Consider the following 11516-nt stretch of genomic DNA (forward strand, 5'->3'; position numbering starts at 1 on the left):
CTGTCTATTTAATAGATAATTAGATCTATTGTGTCAATGAATTTTATTTTTATTTTTTTGAAATAATTATATATATATATATATATGATATTATTTACCATTGTTACAAAAAGGTCAAAATCACGTCTAGTCATTTAATATCAAATTGAATGGGTTGGGTACGTCACAAAGTTTGAGATTTGTTTTTTAAATTTTGAGATTCCCCCAATTTAAAAATATGACAAACAAGAGTCGTGATGATATCCTTGTACCACTTCATATCTTTTTTTTTTTTTTTGACAATTAATGACAAGGTGGATAAAAAAGTATTTGAAAAATCAAATACTATAAATCCTCATAAGAAAATTTCTCAGTGTCACTAACACAACACAATATTATTTGATTGGTGCAATGGAAGGTTTTTCTTCTATTAAAATCATGATAGTAGGGATAGCGGGTTGACAAATGTGTAAGATTCAAGATGCAAGTGCTTGGCCCTTGGAGTTGACGGCGTGATGACTATAAAAGTTGAATCACACAAAATGACTGGCTGTTGAATATTAGAAAAAATAAAAATTAAAGGAAAAATTATAAAGACTTCTCAATTTGTAATTTTTAAGCATCCTCCTCCTCAACACTTTGATACACACTATTAACTTTATTAATACTTTTCTTTGCAACCCCCTCTATAAGTTAAAATATATATAAATTTTTTAAACTAAAATACCCCCAATTTTAACCCATGATTCCAAAACATGTTACCCAACATATGTCCATCCTACAAAAAAAATGCATTGGACTTGCTTGTGCCGGCCGGGCATAAAAAATGTGTCAGACAACACGTATAAAATGTTTTGTGGGTTAGGAGAGTAAGTCATTTAGTATTGAGGGATGGCATGCTTATAAAATTGGGTAGGGTGGGTTTTTATAACTTTAGGGAAAAATAAAAAATAAAATAAAATAATGATAGGTTGTTGGTAAATTTAAAAATTGAACTTTTCGAGCCAGCATACTCCTAGCAATGACTTTTGATGATGTACCTACCAAGCACTCCTCTTGACAGCCACTTAAACTCGTATTTAAGGAAGTATGGAGAATCCCCCTGTAGTTTTCAATTGGTGGATCCATATCGTCCCCATAGATAATCAACGGTTGATGCCCCTCTTTTTTGTTATATAGCGTAAACAAGATGCGTTGTACTTTCCCCCAAGGTACTACTATCATACTAAATTGTTCATGGAAAATGACTAAGAAACCTACCCAGCCCAGCCATTTGTACTTGCTCATAAAATGAGACAAGGTCTCCGATCCACATCAAGTGTACATCCACATTTTTAAATTAAACTAATAAAATGTATCTGCGATGCACGTTACATTAAATATTAATCACAAAAATATATTTCTATTGAAAATATTTTCAATAAAACATAGTCTTAGAGAGAGATAAATGAATTCATCTCCACATTAGAATATTCTACAAAATGTTTGTAATCTTAATTAAAAAAATTTAACGTAAAATTAATTAGCACATGTCCATTAAAATTTGTAAAATATAATTTAAACTACATAATTCTTTATGAAATTTTGAAAACCTAAATAGGTATACTATTTAACATTAAATATCTAGTCATACTCTAAAATAAAAAGTTTTAAGTTTTTCGTTCTCTCTAGTATCGAGAATTCAACTTCTAATATTTTAAAATAGAAAATAATAAGAGAATCTAGGTGAGACAAAAAAAAAAAAAATTTATTGTAATTTTTTGTATGTTAAAATTCAAAATTGTTATTTTTACGGCCACACATACATGCAGGGTAATGGATGTTACCAAAAAAGAGGAGAAAAGCTGCAAAATTGCGTGTGTGGGGGGCGAGGGCGGGGGTGCGGCGGGGGTGTTATACATGAATAGTATCATACATGAATAAATGTGTGGTTATACATGCAAAATTGCATGTGTGTATGGGGATGGGGGGGGGGAGGGGTGTCATACATGAATACATGTGTGGTTATACTTATGTATACTGCATTATTAAATCAGAGTTTGTGGGGGGAGGGCGAGGGGGAGGGGGGGTGTCATACATGCATACATGTGTGGTTATACATGTAAAATTGTGTGTGTGTGGGGGGAGGTGTCATATATGAATACATGTGTGGTTATACTTATGTATACTGCATTATTAAACCAGAGTTTAAAGGATGGACATGTATAATGAGAACAAGAAAGGACCCAATGCTATAGAGACTGAGAATGCATTTCCTATCTATAAGGGGATGAAAGAGAGAGAATACACTACAATTTTGAAAGATGTGTAGAAAGAGAAAAAATTAATAAATGTATTTTGAGATTGAGAGATTTAAGACAAGATTTTAATGGAAGCTTTTGAAGGGTTGAGAGAGGTAGAGAAAAACACCCCTATAATGGATAAAGAGAGATTTTATGCAAGCTTATGCATAGAAGAAGAGAGAGATAGGCAGACATAGAAAGAGTGAATGCATAGAGACAAAACAGTGGAGAGAGACAAAGATATAATAAAAGATAGAAATGGAAATAAAAAATTCATGCGATTTATAGAAGGTTTTGAAGGGTAGATCTAGGTAAACTCCTAAAAAATAATATTTTATTTTTTGACATATATTTCATAAAAAATAAGATAAGTGTTCTTGATAATGAGAGATTTCATGAGAGATGAGAGAATTTTATGGAAATTGTAGGAGTTCTTGAAAATGAGAGATTTGATGAGAGAATTTTATGGAAATTGTATCTTTAGGGGGGGGGGGAGGAGGGGGGTCATGTATGCATGCATTTGTGGTTATACTTATGTATACTGCATTATTAAATCAGAGTTTAAGGTGGACAGGTATCACGAGAATAAAAAAGGACCTAATGCTATAGAGATTGTAAAACACATTTCCTATCTTTAGGGGGAAGAAAGAGAGAATACACAACAATTTTAAAGAGATGTGTAGAATGAGATAAAATATTAAATTTTTTTTTTTGAGATTGAGAGATTTTAGGACATAAGATTTTAATGGAAACTTTTGAAGGGTTGAGAGGGGTTGAGAGAGGTAGAGAGAGAAATCCCTATAATGGATAAAGAGAGATTTTATGCAAGCTTATGCATAGGGGAAGAGAGAGATAGGGAGATGGAGAGAGTGAATGCTTAGAGAGAGACAAAAGAGTGGAGAGAGAGAGAGAGAGAGAGAGAGAGAGAGAGAGAGAGAGAGAGAGAGAGAGAGAGAGAAATGGAAATAGAAAATTCATGAGATTGAGAGATTTTAGTAGAGATGATATATTTTTATAGAAGCTTTTGAAGGGTAGATACAGCTAAACTCCAAAAAATAATATTTTATTTTTTGAGATAGAGAGATTTTCTAAAAAATAAGAGAGGAGTTCTTGATAATGAGAGATTTAATGAGAGATGAGAAACTTTTATAGAAACTATAGGAGAGAGATATAAGAAGAGAGAATGAGTGTGGATAGATAGATATGTATAGAGAGATGCCATTGAGAGATATTTTAAGATTTTGGTAGGATTTACTTTATATAGAATGATAAAGGAAAAATAGAGGATGTTGATATTCTTCCAAATAGTGAATAGCTCATACAAGGAGAAAATAGAAACATTTAGTTGCTAACATAATCTTTCTCATTAAACCCACAAAAACAGATTTCTATGAAAGATTAACATATTTCAACCTCCTCACTCTTTCCCAAGACACATAAAAATTCCAACAAGTTCTTAGTTCCTCTTATCTCGCTTTCATTTTTCAGGTACCATTCTCTCTTAGTTTACTTTCTCTGTTTGCTATTTTTCAAGTACATTTTCTTTTGATTGATTTTCATGGGCTTTTGTTTATTTTTATAGGTTTTGGTTTAGTTACAAGTTTCATGGTTTTTTGGGTTTTGAGTCTTGGTTTGGCTTATTTTCATGGTTGGTTTGATTTACTTTTATGGTATCATACATCTCATTTTGATTGATGATTTAGTTTCATGGTACTCTATGATCGTAGGATTCTCTCTTCCTCCCTCTAAGTTCATCTTTAAGTACAAGTAATAACAATTTGATATCTTTTCCGACATATTTTTCTTTCGTGACTCTCAATTGTTGGAAACCAAGGCTACCTCGATTACCTCTTATTGAGGCCTCCAACTACAACAAATGTAATACCTTGAAACCAACTTGCTAATCATCAACAAATTGATTCCAAGAAATCCAACACCCAAGAATTGAATATATGGCGTAGAAAATTTGGTAAATATATGAGAAATCAAGATAACATAAAATAGGAAATTTAATGGTACAACAACAAATTGCAAACTATAATCAAAGCACCATCAACACACAATATACATGGTTTACCCAAAATTGGGCTCTATCTACAGGCAACCGTCAAGGAAATGATTTACTATCAATAGAAGAAATTTATAGTTTGTGGGTTTTATAGATATTACCTTGTACAAAGGTAAAGAAAGCTCAAATTGATTTTCCTACCACAATAAAATCATCGATCAGCTCATTCCTTTGTGTATATCCACTAACCCTGTCGTAACAAGAAAATCCCGATGAAATCAAGCCCAAAGCAAGGTTACAATGGTGCTAAGATTTGTGCAAAACTCCAAATCCCTATGTCCCAAAACTTTTCTACACTTTTCTTATGTTTTCTCTCTAATTCACTTTTGTAGGCCTAATAAAAGGCTATTCTTCTATGATAAAAATATCCTTATAAAAGAGGGAATACCATATGAGAGTGATTTTGGCATCATATTCAACAATCTCATCCTTGATGCAAAATCACACCCTTGCCTTGCTAATTATATCCGGTTATTCCCTTTTGAAGAACCTAGATAACTAAGCCAATGTTATAATCTCTCTATCCTAATAACCGTTGTGAGCATGCCTTTCACATCTTCCTTTGTGTTTATTCTTCTTATGCGAAGTCCACCTTCTTCAATACTCTCCTCCTTGAGTTCTTGAGGCCATCTTGCCTTCAAACATGTACTAGGTTAATCATTTTCGACACACCTACAAGTGCAACAGGTGCTTGATCTCATATGACCAAGATCTTTTCCATAAGTCTCTCCCACGAAGCCTTGTTTATGTTCATAGCCTTAACAATGCTTGTTCATACGTCTCAAATTTTAAAATACCCATTTCACTCCATTCCAATTTTTTCTTCCTACGCTACACACAAGCCAATCAAGAAAACTACAAACAAGTGAAATAACAAATCTTATACAAAATATGATAATAATCAAAATCAACATTACAGTAATATACAATACTCTAGTCAATCGGCTCTTCCTTCATCAAACCTTGCACATTGGCCCAAATAAAATTTATGAGGTCCTTTCCAGTTCACATCCTCTTGTGAAAGTCTCAAATCTTTAATTTCTCCACCTTGTCGTGAATTTGTTTATGCTACTAAGATCTCCCATTGCCAAATCACATACCCCTTGATCTTCTTCTTCTTCTATAACCAAATTTACCTTTTCATTCACAATACTTCACCCCCAATAATTTATACAAGTATTTGTGCTAGACTCCCTTCATCGTAACCAAAACCTCATTTGAAAGTTTGAGCACTCCACCTTCCTTTGTAAATTTGTAACCTTCCTAGAGAAGAAAGTGAAATCAAACTTTTCTTTAAACCCGACACATGTCTCACATTTTAAAGTATTTGAATCATCTCATCATACATCCTTATGCAAACTGAGCCCATTTTGATTGTTTTACTCACTGAATTATTTCTTATTGATGTCGAACTGCTTTCACATTCGTATGCATCAATCCACGATTTATGCGGGCACATATGATGTGTGGCTCCACTATCAAGAGCCCAACTTTGCTATTACTTGATATTGTATCTCACCCATCACCATGTCTTCTTCAATATAACTGAATGCTGATTCTTCAACTTAATGTGCCTCATTTTTTGCCTTGCCTAGACGTTCCATTCTCGAATCGGAAATGTGTGAGGAATTTAACTAAGTTTACTATAAAACCAACAACCTTTGTCATAAGACCCCATCGACTTTGATCAACTACTTGAGGAATCTCTTGATGAACTAATCGGTTCATCCAATCGGCCTCTTTTCACAAGCATATCTATTCTGGATCCCATCGAATCATCCATGATACATTCCTTCGAAATTCATTGGCAATTAGAGCACCACAAACCAAATCCAATTTGAAGGATTCTTCATTGTTATAGCTCAAAGTGGTAATAAGATTATCATAAGACTTTGGTAACAAACATAGCAATGTTAGAGCCTTATAATCCTCATCCAAATTCACCTTGGTACCCTTGAGTTTGACAAATATTTTTGTTAAATTCATTCAAGTGTTTTGACACTTCCATGCCATCTATTATCCTCAAATAATATACTTTTTTTTAAGAAAATTCTATTTGAGAGAGACTTTGTTTGATACAAGATTTCTAACTTCAACCATAGATCCATAGCCTTTTTTGCTCTTAATATATTAAATAGTATCTCAATCGCTAAATACAAGCAACCAATGGCGAGTGCCTTCCTATCCATTTCTTCCCAATCATTGTCGTTCATTTTTTCGGCTCCTTAAATATTCCTTATAGTGCTTTATCAAGACTTTGTTGTACCAATATATTATGAACTATTATTTTCCAATGTTTCAAATCATTTTTTCCATCAAACTTCTTTACTTCAAATTTTAAAATTAGCCATTTCCCAAATTATTACACACTTTCCTTGAATCTGGCTTTGATACCACTTGTTGGGAACAAGTCTACCTTGATTACTTGTTGTTGTAGTGAACCACCTACTATAACAAATATAATACCTCAAAATCAACTTGGTAATCACCGACAAATTGATTCCAAGAAATCCAACACATAAGATTTAAATTTGTGATATAATAAATTTGGTAAATATTTGATGAAATCAAGAAAAAGTAAAATAGGAACTCTAATGACACAAAGTAAAATAAGGTCTCTAATGGCACAACTACATATTACAAACTATAATCAAAGCACCATCAATATACAATATACATGGCTCTCCTAAAATCAGGCTACATCTACAGGCAACCGGCAAGGACATGATTCACTATCAATAATAAGAAATTTACAAGTTTGTAGGTTTTATAGAGATTACCTCATACAATGGTAAATAAATATCAAATTGATTTTCCTACTACAATAACACCATTGATCGACTCTTTGATTTGACTCCATTGACTAACTTCGTCACTATAAGAATATCCGATTGAAATCTGACCCAATACAATGGCACAATATGCTAGGATTTGTTCAGAACTCCCAATCTCTACGTCCCAAATCTTCTCTACACTTTTCTTATGTTTTCTCTCTCTAAAATTCACTTTTATAGGCTCCTCCATAAAAGGCCATTCTTCTATGATGAAAACACCCATCATGAAAGAGGGAATTTAGCATCATGTCCCAACGTCAATAACTAAAGAATACTAACAAAAATCGCCACATAACAACCTCAAAATTTTCTAGAGCGAATAAGAACATGCAACAAATCCTCTGAATTTTCTAAAGTTAGAGAACAAGAAAACAACACAATAACGTCTAAATTTTCTGTAGAGAGAACAAGAAAACATTGCTCAACGTGTTTAGAGATTGATCAGAGTTTTTGTTAAGAGAGAGAGAGAGAGAAAGAGAGAGAGGGCAAGCCATATTGGTTTTCTAGGTAGGATATGTAGAGAGAGAATAAGAAAACTTAGCAACACCTATGAGTTAGAAAGAGAGTTCTCCATAGAGGAGTGAGATAAATAGAGAAGATTCCAATAGGTTTTTTATATTCATAAAAAAAATATAGAGAAGATAAACCAAACTGTTAGTACAGAACACCAAAGAAAACATGGTGGTTTAAAGAGTTTCATGGTACCTATAAATATGGTTTTTGGCTTTGATTCTTGGTTTGATTTATTTTCATGGTACTAAATAATTCATTTTAATTGGTGGTTTAGTTTCGTCTACTCCATTATTATAGGATTCTCTCTCTAAGTTCATCTCTTAGTAAAAACAATAAACATTTGATTTGATGACTTTTAATAGTTAACTAATAATACTACATAATTATCATCATTTCAATAAATAAGTTATAGTAAATAAATAAAATTATAATTTGGATAGAAATTGTTTAATTATATAATTAATTATAATATTTACATTATCAAATATTTTATTTTTAAATCTTTATAATATAAGAACATAACTTTCAAAGAGATGCAGTGGAGATGGATGGGAAAGATACATTGAGAGGAAAGAGAATGAGGAGGAGAACATTAGTTAATTGTAGAGAGAGATATAGAAAGTTGGGAGCTATACTAAGTACTTAAATAATAGTGAAGAATACGGATAAAATTTGTAGTAATTACCCAAAGAGAGAGATTAATAGCAATTAATAGAAGAGAGTTAGAAGCAATTGCAACAAATAGAAGGTCAAAATAGAGAAAATTTAAGAAAACCTAGGGAAATATTGAAAAAGAAATGACACACATCAATAAAATAAAGGGAGGAACTCTCGCTTAATGTATAATAATAGATACTTTCTCATCTATGAGCATCTTCTCGGAAAATGAATTTTTTGGGGAAAATGAGTTTCGTGGCCTTATACAAATTCTAAATGCTCCTTTTCACTCTTGAATTCCCCATTTGTATATGTAAATTTCTAAAGAAAATCTATCTTTTCTTTCAATTTGACATGCATGAAAACCCTTAGTCTTAAAAATCTTAACCTTCGAGAAAGGTAATCTTGGATAATAGAGGTCTGATCCGTAGTTACTGGGAGTGGGAGCAAGAACGGCTCTAGTTCCGGGAGTGGGAGCTCGGGATCGATGTCTGCCCAAAGTTTCGAAGCTCGAGGAGCAAGTTCCTGTGAGGGTAAAAGTAACGGATCAAGATCTCGTATGAACAAGGAGCGCGTTCCCAATACATCGAGATCAAGATCCCTATTTAACAGGAACATGTTCCATAATGGGATCGTATTCCCATATTAGTAAGGATTACTCTCCCATCAACCACAGGATCGTACCCCCATCTAAGAATGATCACGTTGCTATTTAGAAAGGATCGAGCTCCATTCAAGGAAGGATCATGTTTCGTGCATGATTAGTTTGCGCTCCCATCACATAACTCCAATTTTATGAAAATTTGGTTTTAAATATAATTATTTTATTTTAACAGTTAAATTTTATTTAAGAAATTTCTTTTAGGAAGTTTCGGGAACGTAGCGATGGAGTTCCAGAAATGTAGGGCTCGCGCTCCTAAAATTCTGGGAACGGGGATCTAATTTATTCAGGAACGAGATCTACAATTTTAAGGAACACATTTCATGCGATAGTGGGATCGAGATCCCTTGTGCATGCGATCGAAAATCCTATAAATAGGAGCAAGCTCTCGAAAAATTTGGAACGGGTTCCAGTCGAGATCCTGGCCACAAAACGTTGAAGCTGGGTTTTGGAGAGGGAGCGCCACCCTAGTTGGGCGCTCCTTGTATGGTCTGATCATGTCATTTCTCCTACATAAATTAAAACATGATTTTGGCCAGAACTCATCTAAAAGCTAAAATAATAATTTCAAGACATAAGACTAGTTTTTGAGGCTTAAATTTTAAGGTATTTTCTATATTGTAATATCCATCTCCATGGATCCAATGCTTCATGGAAAGATCAAATATATTCATACAAATCAACATCTTGTGAAGGAGAAAATGAAAGAGAAAGGAATACTTACAAACTTTGTGGGACAAATGAACATGTAATATACGTTTTTTACAAAAGGCTTGACTAAACATAATAATTGACTTTCAATGACTAGGTTGTAGATAGAAGAGGGAGGAAAAAAAATGTAGGAAACTAATATAGAAATAATAGATGGAAGAATATATTATATCGCACGGTTTGTAATGGAGTTTACCCCAAAAATAACCAAGCTCTCCGAAAAAAAACATTCTTCCCTTGAAATGCAAAGTAAGAGAATGAATAAAAATAAAGTTAAAAATACACAAAAACTCTTTCTCTCTCTTTCTCTCTCTCTCTCTCAACCCACAAGTCTCTTTAACTTCCCCATTTCCAGTCATGTTAATCCCTTAAATTTAGGAAGCCCCAACATAGTTCATCCACAAACCTTATCTTCCACCTTTAATACAATATAGAAATTTTTAAGAAATAAAATATATAGAAATTACGTGAAATATCAATACCAAGAGGCATATCATGCTTATATACATGGATATATGCACTGGTACAACTTGAACACTGCACCTTATAATCTAGTCTTCAAGTAGTGTAGATAGACTATTGTCTCTCTCTGTAGATGTATCAACATGTAGTTGAAGGCCTCTATTAGAAGCTTGTATTCCCTACTGAATGTGTAAAAAATGGAAGGGATAAACGGTTCTCCACTCTCTCCTCTATTCTTTCCCTTTCTATCATATGAAATCAATGGAATGATGGACTCGTGAATATCAAAATCATCAGTCGCCTTTCACTATATTAGTGGGTATGATTTAGGATGAGATAAGCATTGAAAATAGTAATGTTTATCTAAATCCATCAGTTGGAGCCAACTCTCTCTGAGAGAGTAGTTCGATGAGATAAGTATGACTTGCAAATTTAAGTTTAGAACACCTCCAAGACGTTATGAAGATAAGCTTGAATTTCATGAAGTCAAGGGACTCTGATATATGAATTTGAACTCACAACCGACAAGATTTGCTATGATATTGATGGAAAGAATCAAGGGAGAGTGGTTATTTGCAGCTGTTGTTAGTCAAGTCTGCATATTATTATTGCATGTCGAATCCAATTGATGTCGCTTTTTTTTATGATGAATCCTTTTGATATAAAATTTATCATGGTAATAAAGGACTCAAAGATGAATCCAATGGTCCCAATCTCACCTCTAATGATCAATAACAAGGGAGATATTGTTCATCGAAGTTGACACATTTTTTATTGCAAATTGTGATAGAAATTTGCCCATTGCGGATCAATCTGCTTTCTTCTTTGGAAATTATAGAACCTTGGAGTCTAATAATCTTGTAAAAAGGTTCATGATGCACTTCATCACAAAATTTGAAGCAAAAACACTAAATATCTTGCAGAATATTTAAGACCCGATAATTAAGGTTTGGTATAATTTTATACCATCATAGCGAAGCTAACCACTTTTACAAAAAAACGTCATCCTCTCATAGCTAATAGAGCTTTGAATCAAAATTCCATTGGTCCAAGTATCTTGAGAAAACTCCTTGTAGATCAGGAAAGATCTCAATTTTAGTGACCGAATGTCATCCTGTTTATAAAGAATGTGCCTGGTAGATGACAGATATAAATCTGGGCTACCGTCAAGTATAGATAAGTGGTCAAATCATCTCCAAATGACTTGAAAATTTAAGGCTAGGGTTAGTGTGCCTCTTGTATGATTTCCAAAGTTTTGGATGAATTCCCCAACTAATATGATGAGGTCGGCAATCAAGGCATATCCTAGCGATTGACGAATCTAGATGATGTCCAATTTGTATGATTCT

Source organism: Amborella trichopoda, chromosome 7, assembly GCF_054954075.1.
Source record: "Amborella trichopoda isolate Santa Cruz 75 chromosome 7, AtrichopodaSantaCruz75HAP2 v2.0, whole genome shotgun sequence".
In the NCBI taxonomy this organism is placed as follows: Eukaryota; Viridiplantae; Streptophyta; class Magnoliopsida; order Amborellales; family Amborellaceae; genus Amborella; species Amborella trichopoda.